The sequence below is a fragment of the Branchiostoma belcheri genome, unplaced genomic scaffold, assembly GCF_001625305.1.
Source record: "Branchiostoma belcheri isolate BF01 breed outbred unplaced genomic scaffold, Haploidv18h27 scaffold6, whole genome shotgun sequence".
Classification (NCBI taxonomy): Eukaryota; Metazoa; Chordata; class Leptocardii; order Amphioxiformes; family Branchiostomatidae; genus Branchiostoma; species Branchiostoma belcheri.
In genome coordinates this window covers 1,521,479-1,539,782 of record NW_017804242.1, presented here as the reverse complement: position 1 = coordinate 1,539,782, position 18,304 = coordinate 1,521,479, and the positions used below count along the sequence as shown (strand labels likewise).

The 18,304-nt window shown below is 44.9% G+C and overlaps 1 long non-coding RNA gene and 1 pseudogene across 1 annotated transcript; one reads left to right on the top strand and one right to left on the bottom strand.

Annotated features, from left to right (window-relative positions):
• Positions 1 to 6,732: 6,732 nt before the first annotated feature.
• Positions 6,733 to 8,115, bottom strand: LOC109482428. Its single transcript, XR_002140950.1, has 3 exons — positions 7,799 to 8,115; positions 7,493 to 7,601; positions 6,733 to 7,244 (listed from the first exon to the last, which is right to left on the bottom strand). It is a non-coding gene; the product is annotated as an uncharacterized LOC109482428 (long non-coding RNA).
• Positions 8,116 to 11,262: 3,147 nt separating this feature from the next.
• Positions 11,263 to 13,004, top strand: LOC109482419 (annotated as a pseudogene).
• Positions 13,005 to 18,304: the final 5,300 nt, after the last annotated feature.

Below are 18,304 nucleotides of genomic sequence, written 5' to 3'. Positions count from 1 at the left end.
TCTCTTCAGTCAGGGACTACATTGTGAGGAGTTACACTGCGGCAAATCACAGTCCAGGAAAGAATGAATGGTGTCGGTAGATTCTTGTTTGTATAAAATATGAAACTGTGGCTTCTGATAATCAACAGCATTTGTATACACACTGCCAAGCGTTTTCAGCTATAGCTGAAGCTAATAAAAGTGAAACACTTCAAATCGCAAAAACACCTGCGGCTAAAGCACAATGGAGGCCTTTGACATTAACGCGACTTTGCCGGTTACGTCATGAAGCGTGCGTAGCAATATATGTGTATATGAACATCCTTCAGTCGTCACTGCAAACAAGGCCCCTCACACGGCAATCTGCAGGAGTTTGACAATAATGTGTATCAGTATCAGTCTATCTATCGGATGAATAAACAACTGTGTCTTTTTTGAAATTGCAGACTAAAAAAAAACGATGCCTCGTTTTATTTCCACAGGAATGGTAGAAAACGCCACGTTGCAGAGTTAAAAGAAAGAAATGGATTTAATGAATCAGAAAATAAAAACAGTTGCAAACGTACCGCTCTTTAGCCGCCGAAGTCGGGGTGGATCAGGGAAAGGGGAACCGACCATTGCCACCCCGCTCCTCCGCCTCATTTTCCACCTGGGGAACATCTGGGGAAGCGTGAAAAATTACGAAACGTTACATCCCTAATCCCCCGATCATAACGTCCTCCTCTGTAACGATTTTGCCTTCAATTTCTTCAAACGCCTGATTGGAGATTAGCAAGGCGTAGTTCATTACTGTTGTAGGCGATCCAGTCTAGTTTAGAATGGCTTCCTGTCGCTGCGACGTAGTACTAGCATGCCAAGCAGAGGAAGGGAGCCGAGAAGATACTGAAACGTCGGCAGGATTTGGAATAATTTATAGATACTGTGAAAGAAACTTTGTCCTGTTGTTTTGTCTAAGCAAAGATATCTTGTACTTTCTTTTTGCACTGGTCCTGTAAACTTGCTTTCTCCATACGTCAAGATCCAGGATAACATCGTGTTCTACAGTTCTGAATAGCATAAGGCCTCATACCTACCGAGGACAATCAAAGACTGGAATGCCATATCACAAACAACTGTGGAGGCCAAAAAATCTTCGTGTCAAGGGCCTCCGGATCCACATCTCATTAATGCTGCTCATGACCTCTGACCTACAGCGACAGAATGATCAACATGGTGATCGTGGTCGCTATAAGGAAGAAGACATGAGTACAGTACTGTACCTGCTGCCAGGTCTCGAGGCTCGCGCTCCGCCGCGGCATCACCACGCACTCCCGCTATGCGCCCCCGATCGCCGCCGCCGTCCTGGGCATCGGCGCCATCCAACATCAAAGCCACCAAGGCGACCAACAGGAGCATGAGAGTAAGGGTTCCCTTCATCTTTGCCTCTTCACGAGTTTCTGATACAGACGGTAGAAACTAGAGTCGTTGATTGCGCCCTGGTCTAAGTTGTGTCAATTCACCTTTATGCAATCTTGCAAGTGCCCAGCACCAATTATTCACGGTATATATACGTACGTCTTTGTGTAGATAGTGTTTGCTTACATCCGAACAGAAAGAGGGTCGAGACCCCGTGGTCGACCGCGGCTGAGATTCAATGGCACATTCAACGTCGCCTCGTCACCTGGAGCGGGGGGTATCAGCTACATACCGGTAGCTTAAGACGCTGGCGAGAGACCGGGCCGCATCGATGGCAAACGGTGGTGAAGAAGAGCGCCGGGAGTTAATCTCCAGGCAGATCATACAGTAGCAAGGCACCACTTCGGTGGTTTATGGACACTAGTACTCCTCTTCTTCTTCTTCTTCCTAATAGCGACCACGATCACCATGCTGATCATTCTGTCGCTGTAGGTCGGAGGTCACGAACAACATCAATGAGATGTGGAGGCCCTTGATACGAAGATGTCAATGTGTTTGGCCTCAACAATTGTTTGTGCAGTAGGGCATTCCAGTCCTCTGTCCAATTTATACTGCATTGTTACCGTATGATCTGCATGGTTGGAGTTTACCGAGGATGTGCACAGAGAGAGGGAAGCTCTGGAGGACGAACGTGCACAACGACGACACGCTTCCAGTGCTGCCAAGCAGATCCCTTGATCAATTTTGTCCCTTGAACATTAAACGTACACCTGGACTTAAACTTGGGACTGAAAATTAAGATCACGTTTGATTTGTTAAGGTACCGTACCATCGCAATTTACACAGTTTAAGTCATACTAGGCTAGGCTGCATACATCAACAAGCTGTCAATTTGGACATGACGTGATGAATGCGGCCAGTGACTTGTGTTGGATAAATGGAAGTTACCTGAGAACTGCGTGGCCCTTTATCGTGTGCGGCGTACGCAGAAACCCTTTGCTGAAATTCAAATCCAGTCTTTTGGATCCTTCATGAAAACTTAGTCTACACACGAGGGCAAAATGTCGACAGCGTAGATCACAAGTCGACACAAGATAATGACAAATGGTGCGAGTACTTTGTTCGGCGTCAAGATCTGTTGTTCTGTACATAAAGAAAGAAAGACATGGCTCAGTGGTGCACACAATGCGCGTTTGTTCATCCTCTGGAGCAAAGACAAAGCCTAGGGTGATTACTTACTTATACACGGTCATATACGGTAACATCTTCGGTACCCCTGCACTACTTTTACTGTTTATTGGGTGGGCCGCTCTCTCTCTCTCTCTCTCTCTCTCTCTCTCTCTCTCCCTCTCTCTCTCTTCACAGTCAGGGACCAGATTTTGAGGAGCTACATGTAAGTCACAAGGCATGAAAGAATGACTGGTGTCGGTAGATTCTTGCTGCATACAACAAAGCTGTTACCCTTTTAGTGGGTTTACGGAAAAACCTGGGCTGTCTACCTAACCAGGCTACCTTACCAGTCTACCTTGCCTGTCTAGGACGTCAGGCTACTGAACTCCCCCCATCCACAGCCTCACGAACAGCAAGACTTCCAAGCAGCTGCGCCCCCTGGCGGAATGCATCAGAATTGCACCCACTACTTTGGCACGTGCGTGTGCACAAACCTGTGCAGCATGGAGTTAAACATAGCCTGACTAATCGCGCTCCTGGCGGTCGTCGACCCGAAGTAGGTGGGGGTCATTAACCTCTTGTGTAACACAGGCTATGTTAACACAGCAAGAAAACACAAATTTAGCACAAATTTAGCACAAATAAATATGCGCTATGTGCTATACGCTAGTGACAATCATCGTCACTCGGCGTGGTTACCCAAGTGATGTCAATGTGTCAGGAATGGGGTGTAAGTGAAGAGATGTCACACGTTGTGCGATAGCGATTCAGCAGCTCCAGCGATTCTTCATTTGAACGTTATTTTTCGTTGAAGGGTAAAATTTTTAACATCATGTCTTCTTTTTCATTTTTTTGTTTAATTCTGAAAAGATACTTTTACAGCACAGAGACCCGTCCTAACCTCCGTCATACGATAACATGTGGACGTCCTTATCTCCACATGGGATAATCAATTCTATAAGCTACATATTATAGAATTACATGGATAAACACATGCTATGACCGAGAGAGAGGCCTTGTTAAGGGACTGTACGATATTTACCGGGGGGAGGGCTGGTGCACTGGGGGGGAGGGCCATTGAAATTTTTTTGGCCTGGGGGGAGGGCCGTGGAAAAAATTTTGAGCTGGGGGGAGGGCCGATCGAAAAAAAAAAATCGGCCTGGGGGGAGGGCCACCGAAAAACTTTTGTAAAATATGGCGTCGCGTAGTACCGAATTACAAGAAATACGCCGTAAGTTCCCGAATATAGTACGCACTTTTTACATTTTTCAAAATCCCAGAAGTGTCTCGGGTCGTCGCCAAAGTCGCGGTGCGTACTTTATTTGAGTTTTCCGCCGACAAATCCGTGGACGACCCAGGAATATAGCGGAACGCCGGCACGGGAAGCTTGGAACGACATCGATTCGTCCATAGCATGTTTAGATAAGAATATTGACGAGTGGAAATAAAGTTAAACTTCAATAAATGAACATATTTCCTGTGACTTTCGTCGATATTGACACCAAGTTGCGGTAAAAGAAGAAGTCAAGTCACCCACGGTAAGAAAATGTAGGTTTCTGGCAATGACGCCCGGCGCTTTGTCATGCCGACAGGATCGTTCCCTAGCTAGCCGGCGCCGATCTCAGTGGAACCCCGGCAAAAATATAACCTCCCGTAAATACACATACAATTGTAGGGTTTATGAGTGGTAATATTTGAAATGGTCCGCAAGCCGTGAACGTTCTTGATCGTCGTAACGTAACATGTGACAACATAACAGTTGTGCCTCGCCTGATGGTCATCATTTCCAATACACTTCCGGCTTGAGTTCAACTCAGCAATCTTCAACAAAGATTATGCCCATGTCGTTTCAAAGGTTCAGGAATTGTTAACCATGTTTCACTTCGTATCACAAGTATTTTTAAATCTTGATAGATGCCACAGGAAATTACTTTGTAGCGGGCTACACCAGTACGACGTGAAAATTCTAGCTAGTAGATGTACTCCTACTTGACTGTTCGGCAAGCTACAATGATAGGGGCGGAGTTAACTTAAAATGTAGTCTTTGATGAAATCTTACCGCCCGCCGGTGGGTGGGGTGTTTGGCGCGCCGACAGGCAAAGTATACCTACAGCTGAAGAACACAGAGAGGGCCGTGACATGCATGCGCAGCGCTGAGGACAGCTTTTCAGGACATGGACCCCGAGAAGGAAGTATTTCTTTCCTCTGAACAGACTGTACTTATAAGTTTATTCCTTTGATTTTGTGACAAAAACATCTATCACATAACGAGAGATTACTTGAAACGCAGTCAAACTTGTCACTTTCTCCTGTTCGGAATTGCAAGTCCCATTGATCCCAGTAGTCGTTTGTTGTTGTGTTAATTGGTTTCGGTGTCAAGTTTTAAATTCGGTAGCACCTCTACAGCCAAATGCTCCGCCCAGTTCTCCGCCTGTACGATTGTTGCTTTCCATGGGTCGATCGGGCGGGCGCTATTAAGGAGTGTTCGGCGCATTTCGTATTAAAAACAACAAAGCTACGTACTTGTGCATCAACATTCAGCTACCCCCCGTTACCGATAGAATCAATATTTAAATATTGTCTTTTCTTCACAAATCTTTGACTATTGCTTGCTTGATCACCAACACTCTCCGGGATCCAAAGCTGTACGTTTCGACTTGCCTTACCCTTCGATGCGGTGGCGACGTCTTCAATGCAAGTTAAGTCGGCTGCGGTCAGCGGTGAAAACAAGGCCGAACATGAAGCGTTTCCCGCTACGTTACCATACAATCACGTAGTACACGGCATAAATCTAGTTTTTAACAATTTTTTTGGAACTACATGTCCACAGTGGTACCGGCCGTGCGTACGTTTCAGACGTGAATATTTGTCTCCCACCAGCCCCAAATCAGTGAGACAATCACATGGAAAAATGGGGGGGGGGCACCGAAAAATGGTTGTGGTTGGAAAAAAAAATTGAGCCGGGGGGAGGGCGATGGGAAAATTTTTTCCGGACCCTTTTTGCACAACCCCCCCCCCCCGGTAAATATTGTACAGTCCCTATGATTCTCTACAGATGTGCGGCACGGACAATGCTGCCCCCGCGCTTCGGTCAAAAGTTCACCCTGTTCTGATGCAATACACACTCCGACCCGTGCGCTCTCAAAGTAACCACGACATCCGTTTCCCTGTTACTGTTGATTACTTTAGATAAAACAAAATAAAACATAACATCCTGTTTATTTCTAGATCTCTTGCTGTGTTTAACTCCTAGCCTGTGTTACACAAGAGGTTAATGACCCCCACCCACTTCGGGGCGGCCGGCCGCCAGGAGCGCGATTAGTCAGGCTATGTTATCTCCATGCTGTAATCTCCAAGCAGATCTTTCGGTTGGGTGGCAAAAGACAGTATCCATTGGCCATCCTGTATCCATTGGCCGTCCTGTATCCATTAGCCAACCAAAGCTAATGGACACTCCTCTGGCCAATGGATACTGTCTTGCCACCGAAAAATCTGCTTGGAGATTACCATGCTGCACAGGCCTGTTTGTGCACACGCACGTGCCAAAGTAGTGGGTGCAATTCTAATGCATTCCGCCAGGGGGCGCAGCTGCTTGGAAGTCTTGCTGTTCGTGAGGCTGTGGATGGGGGGAGTTCAGTAGCCTGACGTCCTAGACAGGCAAGGTAGACTGGTAAGGTAGCCTGGTAAGGTAGACAGCCCAGGTTTTTCCGTAAACCCCCCTTTTAGTACCCCTCAGGCTTCTCTCGTGACCTCAGTGAAAAGCGGCCTGCAGGTCGATTTGCGCAGTCATGCTCTTTGAAGACCGACTGACAGCGACACCTAGCTAAGCTGCATGCAACAACAAGCTGTCAAACTGCATTTGGACATGACGTGATGAATGATTGGAAAGTTTAAGTAATGCCAAGGGCGTGTGTTGGATAAATGGAAGTTACCTGAGAACTGTGTGACCCTTTATCATGGTTCTACGGTACACAGAAACCCTTTGCTGAAATTTAAAGCTAGTCTTTTGGCTCCATCATGAAAACGAAGTCTAAACAACTATACATGAGGGTAAAATGTTAACAGTGTAGATCACAAGTCGACACAAGATAATGACAAATGGTGCGAGTACTTTGTCTGACGTCAATATCAGTTGTTCTGTACATAAAGAAAGACAGACAGGACTCAGCAGTGCACACAATGCGCGTTTATTCATCCTCTGGAGCAAAGCAAAGTTCATGGGGATTAATTGGTCGTATAGGGTAATAAGTTACCCCTGCCCTACTTTGATTATTCATTGGGTGACTTCTCTCTCCTCTCTTCATAGTCAGGGACTAAATTGTGATAAGTTACATGCAAATCACAGGCCAGGAAAGAATGAATTTAGTATTAAAATACTTTATTATCGTTTCTACACTACCATAACAGTGTGGCGTTGGCAGATTCTTGTTTGTATATAAATGCTCAATACGCTGTTTTGTATAAAAGTGATGCTCAATATGTACTGTGACCTCTTGTGATCAACAACATTTTCTACACACAACCAACCGTTTTTAGCTGATAAAAGGGAAACATTTCAAATCACAAACACCTGCGGCTTAAAACACAATGGGGGCCTCTGACAGTAAATGCGTATTTGAGCTTCATCAAGTATTATAGCACTGGATGATGTCTCGCCATCCTTCAGTCGTCACAGCAAACAAGGCCCCTCACACAGAAACCTACGGAGTTGAACAGTAATGTATTTCAGTATGAACGGAGATTCATGTACATTGTATATACATATGTATTACATTAGGTATTGTTAAACAATTACGAAAAGAATTAAAGGATGAAGAAAGAACTGTGTCTTTTTTGATGTTGCAGACAAACATGATGCCGCTTTTAATTTCCAAGGAATGGTAGAAAATACCACGATACAGAGTTAAAAGAAAGTAAGAAACGGATTCAATAATCAGAGAAGACGTACCACTCTTTAGCCGCCGAAGTCGGTGTGGATCAAGGTTTTTTCCCAAGTTTGGCGAGGAGCCGATCGTGTTCAGCCCACTCCTCCGCCTCATTATTCACCTGGGGAACGTCTGGGGGTAAAACATGACGTCCTTAGTCTAACGATTACGCCTTCCTGCTTAACCATTTTCCTACCCAACATCTGCTTGGAGATGAGAAAGACTCCAATCCAGGGAAGTGTGTACAGAGGAAGTTAGCTGAGGAATTATCAAAACGTCGGCGGGATTATGAATATTTCATAAACAGGATAGTGTATGTCCTACAGTACCTCCTGTCAGGTCTCGAGCCTCGCGCTCTGCTGTGTCGTCATCACCGTGCACACTCAGTCTGCCGCAGTGCGGAGGGCACGGCGGTCCACCGCCGCCGCCGCCGTGCTGGGCATCAGCATCGTTCAATATCAGGGCCAAAATGGCGAACAACAAGAGCATGAGTGTCAGAGTTCCCTTCATCCTTGCCCTACACGAGTTTTAGATACAGACAGTAGAAACTAGAGTGTTTGATTGTGCCTTGGTCTAAAGTTGTGTAAATTCACCTCTAGGCAACCTTGTAAGTACGCAGGACTAAGTATTGTAGGCGTACACGTAAGTCTTTGTGTACACAGTGTTTGCTTACACCTGAGCTGAAAGGTTAACCTCGTGGTCGACTGCGGTTGAGATTCAATGGCACATTGCAACGTCCACACGACCTGGAGGGTATCAACTACATACCGGCAGCTAAAGACGCTACCGAGAGACCGGGCCGGATGCCGCACGGTGAGGAAGAGCGCCGGGAGTTAATCTCCAAGCAGATCATACGGAATTACGGATCATACTGAGGAGTGTCCATTAGCTTCGGTGGCTAATGGACACTCCTCTGGCCGATGGATACTGCCTTGCCACCGTAGGATTTGCTCTGAGATTACCGAGGCCGTGCGCAGAGAGTGGGAAGCTATTGTGGACGAACCTGCACAACAACTACACGCTGCCAATGCTGCCATGCAGATCCCTTGATCAAACTTGTCCCTTGAACATTAAACTTAAACCTGGAATTAAAATTTGAGATCACATGTTGATTTGTTAAGGTACTGTACCATCCCGATTTACGCTGTTTACGTCTGTTACTCTTTTAGTACCCCTCAGGCTTCTCTCATGACCTCAATGAAAAGCGGCCTGCAGGTCGATTTGCGCAGTCATGCTCTTTAAAAGACCGACTGACAGCGACACCCAGCTAGGCTGCATGCAACAACAAGCTGTCAAGCCGCATTTGGACATGACGTGATGGATGCGGCCAGTGACTTGTGTTGGATAAATGGAAAAGTTACCTGAGAACTTTGTGTCCTTTTATCATAAATACAATACTAGATGGTACACAGAAACACTTTGCTGAAACATGAAGCTAGTCTTTGGTTTCCGTCGTGAAAACCAAGTTTACACCAATTATACACCAGTGCAACATACGATACGATACGACTTTATTGGTTTATCGCAGTTTACAAAGTCTGAATTAAAAACCAATTTACGTAAAGACTTTTATCAAGTTTTCAACATTACAGACATATATATTTAGAAGCTTACAACTTTTTAAAAATGTATATCATTAAAAGATGTACGGAGGAAACATCAAGAAATACGTAGGTTGTCCGATTTAAAATTGATTTTACATAGTTACAAAAATTAGTAGCCCCTCTTGTCAGGCACGCCCTGAAAGCCGATGCTGATGGATTGTGAACACTTGCCTTCTAAACAATTAGCCAGGCAAGTTAGAAATAGGCAGATATGTGGAATGCTAGAACCATTAGGATAAAGTGACATTCACTCCATATTTTGAAGACATGTAACGCATATAAAGAGAGACCTTGTAGGTCTTTGAATGTAAAAATAATACATTACTTATACGTACGTACCGGTAGGGATAACAGCCCCTATCGTTGTGATGTACCTTTTCGTTATAATTCGGTCGAAATATGCTTCTCTTGTGATCATCCATCACACATTCTTCCCCATGTTCCTATAATCCTCATCGTCCGACCGGAAATTACACCGTTCATTAAACCTGCCGCAATGGCTACTATGCAAGTTATTTTACGTCACACTGGCCATTACCGGTCGGGTGGTATGGGGTCGTGCTAGATTTAGAAGAATTAGATTTAGAAGAAACGACTCTCGACCAAATCAAAAGTGCGTGCGATACCGAAATGACCTGCCCGGTCGTGCAAAGCCGCTAACGTTTCATGCTAGCTGTAGGGCACGTGGCAGGGTTAATTGGTGGGTGGAGCCCTCCGGGTGGGTGGGTGTGACGGTATGTAACACCTCGTAAGGGGCGGTATAACCCCGACCAATACTGTCGACCGATGATGATGTTGGTAGACCATATAGAGGCGTGGCTTGCATATATATATCTATATATATTATCCTTGGAAAGTCCCTGTACTTTTTGGTGGGTCAATAAAGAATCATATTATCATTGACCAATAGCAGGTGAGAACAGCTAGTATAAATAGCGAAGCCTGCTTGAGTTGGAGCTCAGTTGCAGAACCAGGATTCAGGTGCGTTAAATTACGGTTCTGGGTACCCGGGTAGATTGTAGCTTGTTCGCACCTCACTTAGTATATAGTACCCATCCTCTTGTATTGTACTCTAGACCTGTTGTAGTTCCAATCGCTTTAACTCAGGGTTAAGTTAGACTCCTTGTAAATCCGTCTACAGTAATACCTGGTAGCAGAGTTAGCTTCGGACGGTTCCCCGCAGTGTAGCTGACCGTCTTCGCGCAGTCAGCTAAACATGTTTCCCTCTCGTTACGAGACATCCCCCGGGACGAAAAACAATGCGTCCTCGCATGTGTAACCTTACGAGATGCATACGTTGACAGATAGAGCTTATAAGCTAACGGCTAATTTTTTGTGTTTATAAGTTCTATTAGGAGTATAAAATGTTAGTATCGTATACATGAAGTTACTGAAGCACAACTCAAATTATTTTTAAACACGGGACTGTCCACATCCGACCTAGCGCGCGGCTGCCAACAATTGCGTTCTAAACTCTTCAGTTACAAACAAGCTTTCACTACTTTGACGTTTTAGATCCATTGGGTTGGCTAAAAAGAAAATTCTCACCAATGAGACCTTTCTAAAGGAGTTTTGCACGGCAGGATTGTATTAGCCCATCATCACAGCCCCGAAGAGAGACCGCCCAACTTAGAAAGCACAGAACATGAGAACATGAGAAGCTAGGAGCTTCATGGTTCATTGGCCCCAGTGCTCATTAAACCGGTCATTAACAGTTATAGCTCTGATGAGGGTGACAGATGGTCACCAAAACGTTGACTCATGTAAAACGAATGGCTGTGAATAAATTAATTCTAATATTAAATCATTTATCAACCCGATGGAATTATTCACGGATGTAAGTCGGGCACCAAGGCTATGGCAGACGGGGAAACATCTATGCGGGGAAATGTCCTTACTTGAATCCTCAGCTGGATTAATGAATTCTCAGCTACACCTCAAGATTATTACTAAAAGTAATATGTTTTTTTCTAACAAGATGACAAAAAGATCTATTACTAATTTAGACATTTTACTTCACATGATTACATTATGTCCATGTAAAAGAAGTCTGTCTGTGTGTGTATATATACATCTTTTTAGATTTACGCAAGGGGTTAAGTCTGCTAGTTCTGACTGCCTTGTTATACATGTATACTCGGATTGATCTTTATACAATACAGCTAATCAAGAGCCTGTGTTGTATTGCAGATCCGAATTACATGCAGGCTACGATGGGGGAAGCACAGAGGTCACAGACGTCGACTGACTTCTGTCACGATGCGCACTCAACTGCCCTCTTGCAGGGTTTGCAGAAACAGCGATCAGAAAACCTGCTGGTAGACGTGGTCCTTTGTGTCTCGGGGAAAGAGATCCCGTGCCACAGGAACGTCCTCGCTGCTTGCAGTGAATATTTTCGCGGAATGTTCTGCAACGGGCATCGCGAGAGCAACGAGCATAAGGTTGTCATCCACGAGGCCAACGTCGGCACCTTGCAGCTTCTTGTTGACTACGCCTACACATCACGGGTGACCATCACGGATCAAGACAACGCTATAGAATTGATGGAAGCGGCCAGCTACTTCCAGGTCCCGCCGGTTATCGATGCATGCGCAAAGTTCCTAATATACAATCTCACTGTCAAGAACTGTCTTCAGATGGTTACCGTAGGCGGTATGTTGAACCCCGAGCTGGAGGCCAAGGCATTGTCCTTTGCTATGAAAGAGTTCGCGGAAGTCAGCAAAGCGCCAGAATTCCTCGATTTGACAAAGGATCGACTCATCAAACTCGTCTCCTCAGATGACCTGAACGCTCCTGAGGAAACTGCGTACACGGCAGTGAAGAAATGGATCAACCACGACACCGAGAACAGACAGAAGGATATGAAGGAGCTGGTGGAACTGGTCCGGTTTCCCTTCATGGACAAGATGTTCTTCATAGAGGAGGTAGAAACCGACGATGCGTTGCGCAACTGCTGCCCGGATCTCGTGTCAGAAGCGCAGAAGTACCAGGCTTTTCCCGGGGAGGTACAGTCACCTCGCACTCGCCCCCGCCGTGCCAGTGGTCTGAGGGAGGCTGTAGTGATCGTTGGAGGGATCGAGAAGATATTACGAGGCCAAGGAAACTCTCGGGTTTTATGCAATTCTATGATGATGGTACACTGCTATACACCATCAATCACAAGTTGGATATCTATGCCTATTAAGAATAACTACTCTGGATGGGTTGCTGTGGCTGTTTTGGGCACAAGTGACATCGTGGTGTCTGTTGGTGGGTTAAGGGACGTGTGGCTTTATCGGGCAAAACTTGATTCCTGGTCTAAACTTGCTCCGATGAACGTGGCACGGGATCATCATAAGTTGACCGTGGTCCAAGGTAAAGTGTATGCAATTGGTGGAATATTGCAAGAACAAGCACTAGCAGATGTGGAAGTCTATGACCAAAGTCTGAAAAAGTGGACTGAAAGTGTTCCAATCCCAGCGCCAAGGTACCGGCACGCAGTTGCAGTGTTAGATGGTAGCATATACGTGATAGGTGGAGTTGGTGCCGACAAGAACCCAACATCTACTTCATATCGCTTCAGCCCAGGAGATTCTCAGTGGCACTCAGAAAGGGACATGCCTGTGAGGGTTGCTCGCATCACTGCTACAGTTCTTAATGGTAGCATCTATGTTGCTGGGTTTCCGTTAAAAGTGCGCTGTTACAGACCTCAGGACGGGTTGTGGACTGTCGTAGCGAAAACTGGCACTTGGCGCAGATTCATGTGTGGCATGGCTGTCTTCGGTGGAGAGATCTACATCTATGGAGGCACTAGCAATAACAATGATGGAACAACAGAGGTTCTGTGGCTTAATCAAGAAGACAAGTCACTTAAGCAGGTGGGGACCATGCCCAAGGGCCTGTTTTGCCACGGATGTGTCACTGTACTGAAAGGCTGAACTTGATAAGTAGATCGGACTAGCGTTGTGTCAGTTTTTCTTGTACTCTTGTACTCTTTCAGTAACTTTTGCAGTGCAAAAAAAACTCACCAGTTCGCCGCACATGCATCCGCGACGCATACTGGAGTTGGATGGTACTGCACAGTAGCTGCTGTGTGCCAAACTTAGTGAGGCATTGGTAGTCTCTACCAGGCTCACCAGGTTGGTAGAAAAATAGAAAACAGGCTGATCCCAGATGATTTAGCCGGCAGAGGAGTGCAATTTCCTAAACAGAATCCTTGGATATTTTCCACAATTCATTAAAACCGTTATGTTTCACCACTACATTCCTTGGCCTATACAAGGCCCTCTATGTTGCTAGGAAAATAGCAGTAATTGTAATCCTCTAGCCGGTTAACACCTCTGGCATACTATATAGTCTATATGGCTAATATCCACTATTTTTTTCCTGTGGAGCCTGGTAGAGTCTATAAAATACGATGAGGAGAAATATTGTGTGCCCGTGAATATAGTTGTAGTAATTTCGTTTATCTATACTTTTCGAGAGAGTCATGCATGCGCAATAAAGAACGATCGAAAAAATTCCCTCGGAAAAGGGTGTTTGTTGTTTGTTTGTTTGTTTGTTTGTTTTCGTTTGTTTTTTGCGTCTTCGTTTATCATTATGACACAAAAACGCGAGCACACTGAATTGAAATGATATGCCGTACTGCTGGAGTCACAATTCCGGGGCCCGGTCGGGCTGTTTGCATGGACGAAATTATTCTTATCAGGAATAACGTTACTAAGTATACACAAATAGTGCTCATTATTGTCGTTGATTTTTTTGTGTGTGTTTTGTTGTCTTTTACATAGTAACTTCCGTTCCCCAAAGTTGCCCGGCCGGGCCCCGGTTTGGAAATGTGACTCAGCATGAGATGAAAAGCTCCAGTTTTAGAGCCTGCCATGGAGGCGACTTTTACGCGCTGATGATCGATGTTTAGTCTTGGGGATTTTCCAGCACAGTGAGTCGATCGGTTTCCCGCCACTGCAGCTGCAGAATTGGGTCAACTTTAATAATACATTTACCCACAATTCTCAGTCAGGGTAGCGCAGGTGACCGGTGGTAACCTCCGGCGGGGGTGACTGACCTACAGGGCGGGGTGAGAACCGCCGAGCGACCGTGAGACGTTCCGAGTTGACCTAGAAAGCGGGTTAGAGACCCAGTATTCCCTGCACGTGACCTACAAAGGCGTGATCGTGGCGGCTTTGCGCGATGCGGTGACCTGGTACACGGTTTGGCGCCGCTATAAATTGATCCCAACTTCAACGGGCGGTCAAGTCGTTAAAAGGGGGCAGCACCTTCTTTCTGACACCTTCTTTCTAGCCTCTACCAGGCTTCGGGAGGTGGCTGGAAAGAGTACAGAGTGGCTAACTAGAGAGATAACATACCGGGGAGTCGAACCGCGGTACGAGTACAGTTTGCCCTACCCAAACTGTACTCTCTAGCGGACCATCTCCCCTGGCATGTTATCTCTCTATTTGGCCACTTTCTACTCTTTCCAGACGCCTCCCGAAGCCTGGTAGAGGCTACCTTCTTTCCACCAGAGGCCCGGCTGCAACTACTGAGCGAACAAAGATCTGACCGATCTCGCATCTTATCTATTTTAATTACAAAGTCAAGGGGCACAAAAAGGACCTGATATAGGGATGCCCTTGGTCTAACAAATATGGGTCGTGTGGCTTAGCGGCAGAGTGCTCGCCTTGGAACCAAAAGGTCCCGGGTTCGAGTCCTGACATGCCACCGATCTTGTGCCCTTTGAAAGTGCACTTTACACGACTTTCCTCACTTAACTCAGGTGAAAATGGGTATTGTATTGTCCCCTGTGTTGGTGGCGGCATTAATATAAGTTGAAAAAACTTAAGTGTGCCGTCACCAAGTCTTGTGATTACATGTTGGAATATGTAAAAAAAACAAAACAATTACGGTCGCTCAGCGATCGCCGTTTAGAGGAAAGTGGGTGCCACAATTCCTTTAATCATGCCCATAGGAAGCAATTATTGGCCGGTGTTGAATAGATCAATGTTTCATTGACGTATCTAACTGACCTATTATGGCGGCTTTGTTTGTGAATAATACATTGGCCGAATCCCAAGTGATTCGTGTTGTACATGTTTTGTCATTACGTAGCCAGACTGCTGATATCTTGATCATGATATATTTTTTTTTATTTTCGTGAATTTCGCAACAAGATACTGTCAAATTATACACGTCTTTTGATCTAATTTTGACATTGCCATTACATACAATTTACTTTTAAGGTGTAAATTTAAAAAAAAAGACCCTAGTATGGCAAAAGTCATAGTTCTGTCAGTCATTCTTCTATTCCTCGAGGTGGGCTATGTAACGCTTACGCCTGCATATACACCCTTTTCTCTCGGAAAAGTCACAAATTTCTCCGAAGCACTCCCCACCGAATGTTCTAGTAGCCCAGTTCCAAGACAACGTCCAGAATATGTTGGTCCACTTGAGGGGACAGCTATACATTCTTAACTAGGACGAGCGGAAATGTGGTAAAAGTCTTCCTAGAAAGATTTAATATGGATAGTAGAATTCGGCGAAGATAAGGGAGTGTGTCACATTAAGTGTAGGGCAAATTATTCCCCGTATTTGGCAATTTTCTACTATCTTTTAGCCTACGTTGTTATTCTCTTAGAGACTATACCCACATGGGTACGAAATACATGTCCTTGACCAAAGCCTTGATTGCATGAATCGGGTGTGTGTGTGGTGGGGGTGGGGGGGGGTCGTCGTCCTTGCAAGAGATGTTGACATACGTGACTTGGTAAAGTTCCCTAAAGAGAAACTGTATTTCATCCTACTGAGGTTGCCTCCTTGATGAGTATAGGGTTAGGCCATAGCAAGTAAATTTTATGGATGACATCCTCCGCAGACTCCAAATCTAATGCGAGCGGACGAAAAAAAAACAAGGCAGGCCAAAAAACAAGGTTCCTACATTTTGACTCAATCGTTGTACAAGTGGTTTTGATTCAGTGGGAATACATATACACAGCCACAATCCTATATCACTGCATCAAAGTAAAAGAGAAACAAAACATTAAATCAGAGCCTTTTGTTGTCTCCTCTCTTCATACTGCCATCCACGTTCCGGCTTGGCAACAGACATCTTTGCCCATTTTTGGCATGTTGACCAATGTCAGAGGGCAACAATTTTTTTTTTCAAAATCAGGCGAAAATTAATGCGCGCGCTGATGTCATCCATAAAAATTACTTGCTGTGGCCTTATCTAGATGCGTGTCACGCAGAGATACGTTGTGTACGTGTGCGTCGTGAATCTACCACTACATACAGCTGGGCTAGGGGTGACCATCACATACACGCACTATTTACCTTGACATTCAATAGGTTTCATTTCCATAGCCGCCGCCAGGCCTTACTATGAAGTTATGTGGTTATGGAGAGTAGAATTCGGAAAAAATAGCATCATTGAATGCAATGCAATCTCCGAGCAGTTCTTTAATACGGTGGCTGCAAGACAGTATCTAATTTGCAGGTTGGTGTAAAGAAATATACAAGTCCAAAAAAAAGTAAGCCCGATAAAAACGCCTAAAAATTTAAAACACGTAAAAAAAATCAATCGAAGCCTAACCCTCTGCTTGGTCATTGTTGGCAGTAACGACTTTACACATAAAATCTCCTGACATTATTCTGACAGTGGCCAGAAGAAAATTCGCCATGCCATTCCCCGTTGTACAGATGGATTATCCAGTGATTAAACATGTTTGCAAGGAAATAATAATCCGCAGCGCACTGATAAAAACTTTAAGCGGATTTGATTTTTGGTCGAAGGGGGAAGGGTTAAAGAAGATAAAGAAAAATGGCAGAATGATGCTTAAAACGTAAAGAGGTAAACAATGCGAGATGCTAGCTTGAAAAAAAACAACAACAAAACTGCGCCAGGATTTTTTTGCATACAAAGCACGAATTACTTTAACCCACATATACCCGTACATACATAACCTCTGGGTTAAGTACAGACCACAACAAGTGATAGCCTGCAAATGCATTTATACCAGCGATTTATACAATACACATTTTTAAGGTAACTTAATCGTCTGTATTTTGGACGCCTCCTCCGGTCAACATGTAAAGCGCTCGTTATATCTCGCCTAGCATTAGGATTGATCGTTCTGAATTACATGTATATTATACATGTATTATACAATACACATGATCGGGCTAGCATTAACCTTTTTCGCCGTTGAACCTAAAGCTCAGATATTCTCTCTGTGAGCCACAACAAAAGCAGTACGTGCGCTGCGAAGCCTCAAAAATGTCAGCAGCGGTATTAAATCACGATGGACGTAAACGCACCCGGCCCACATTCTGGGACAGGAACGGTCTACCCCCGGTTTTCGCCGCAATGAATGATGGTTAGAGTCGTTGCTAAGGTGAAGGACGAAAATCCCGGGAACGCGGTAATTGTGTGGGCGCGGGGCGTCATGGGTAATCTCTCACCACGGGAATTGTGGGAGCGAAAGTAATGAATGACGTGATGTGTGCATTTAGCAGTCATCTCAGGTCAAACAGTCCCGGATGTAGAAATCGCAAATGAGAAGTCATCGCTGCGAAAACAAAATACTGTACATCGCTGCAATGGCGCTTTCATGCGCCAACCTTAACCGTACTCAAATGCTCCTTTTTTTTCAGAAAATTAAAAAATTCTCTGAACTATTCCAAATGCCGCACCTGGGGATCTAATAGCCCTGTTACACGCAGAACGTCTAGAATATTACTATGTTAGACATTTAACGTTACATCTCAATAGACAAGAAGGGATGCTTTTGTATCGGATATAGTGATGAGCAATATTCCATGTTTTAGATCGATGGTTCTGGGGAACGTTAGCTTCCATACAGAAGGGGCTGGTGTATGGGTCTGCGTGTGTGTTGACTCGTATTAAAAGAAACGAAAATCGAACTGGTTTGACGACCTGTACGGTCATTGGGACTCAGCGCGATAGGTATCATGCAAGGAAAAAGTCCAGGGAGGAGGAAAGAGGTGGGCAACGGAAAAGATGAGAGGACAACATTAGAGAATGGACCAAGCTTTAGACATTTAGATAGAATAGAAAAATTCGAATTCCTCATGAAACTTGACAAACCATGTATCATTAGCTCAATATGTTCGTACATCTTTAACTGCGTCAAGAAGCGAGAAGAAGCTGAACCTGTAAATACTAGTAGTAGATCACATTAGTTTATATTGTACGTAAGTGTCATTACTGCTTTCTTTTTCCTGTTTACCCATGACCTG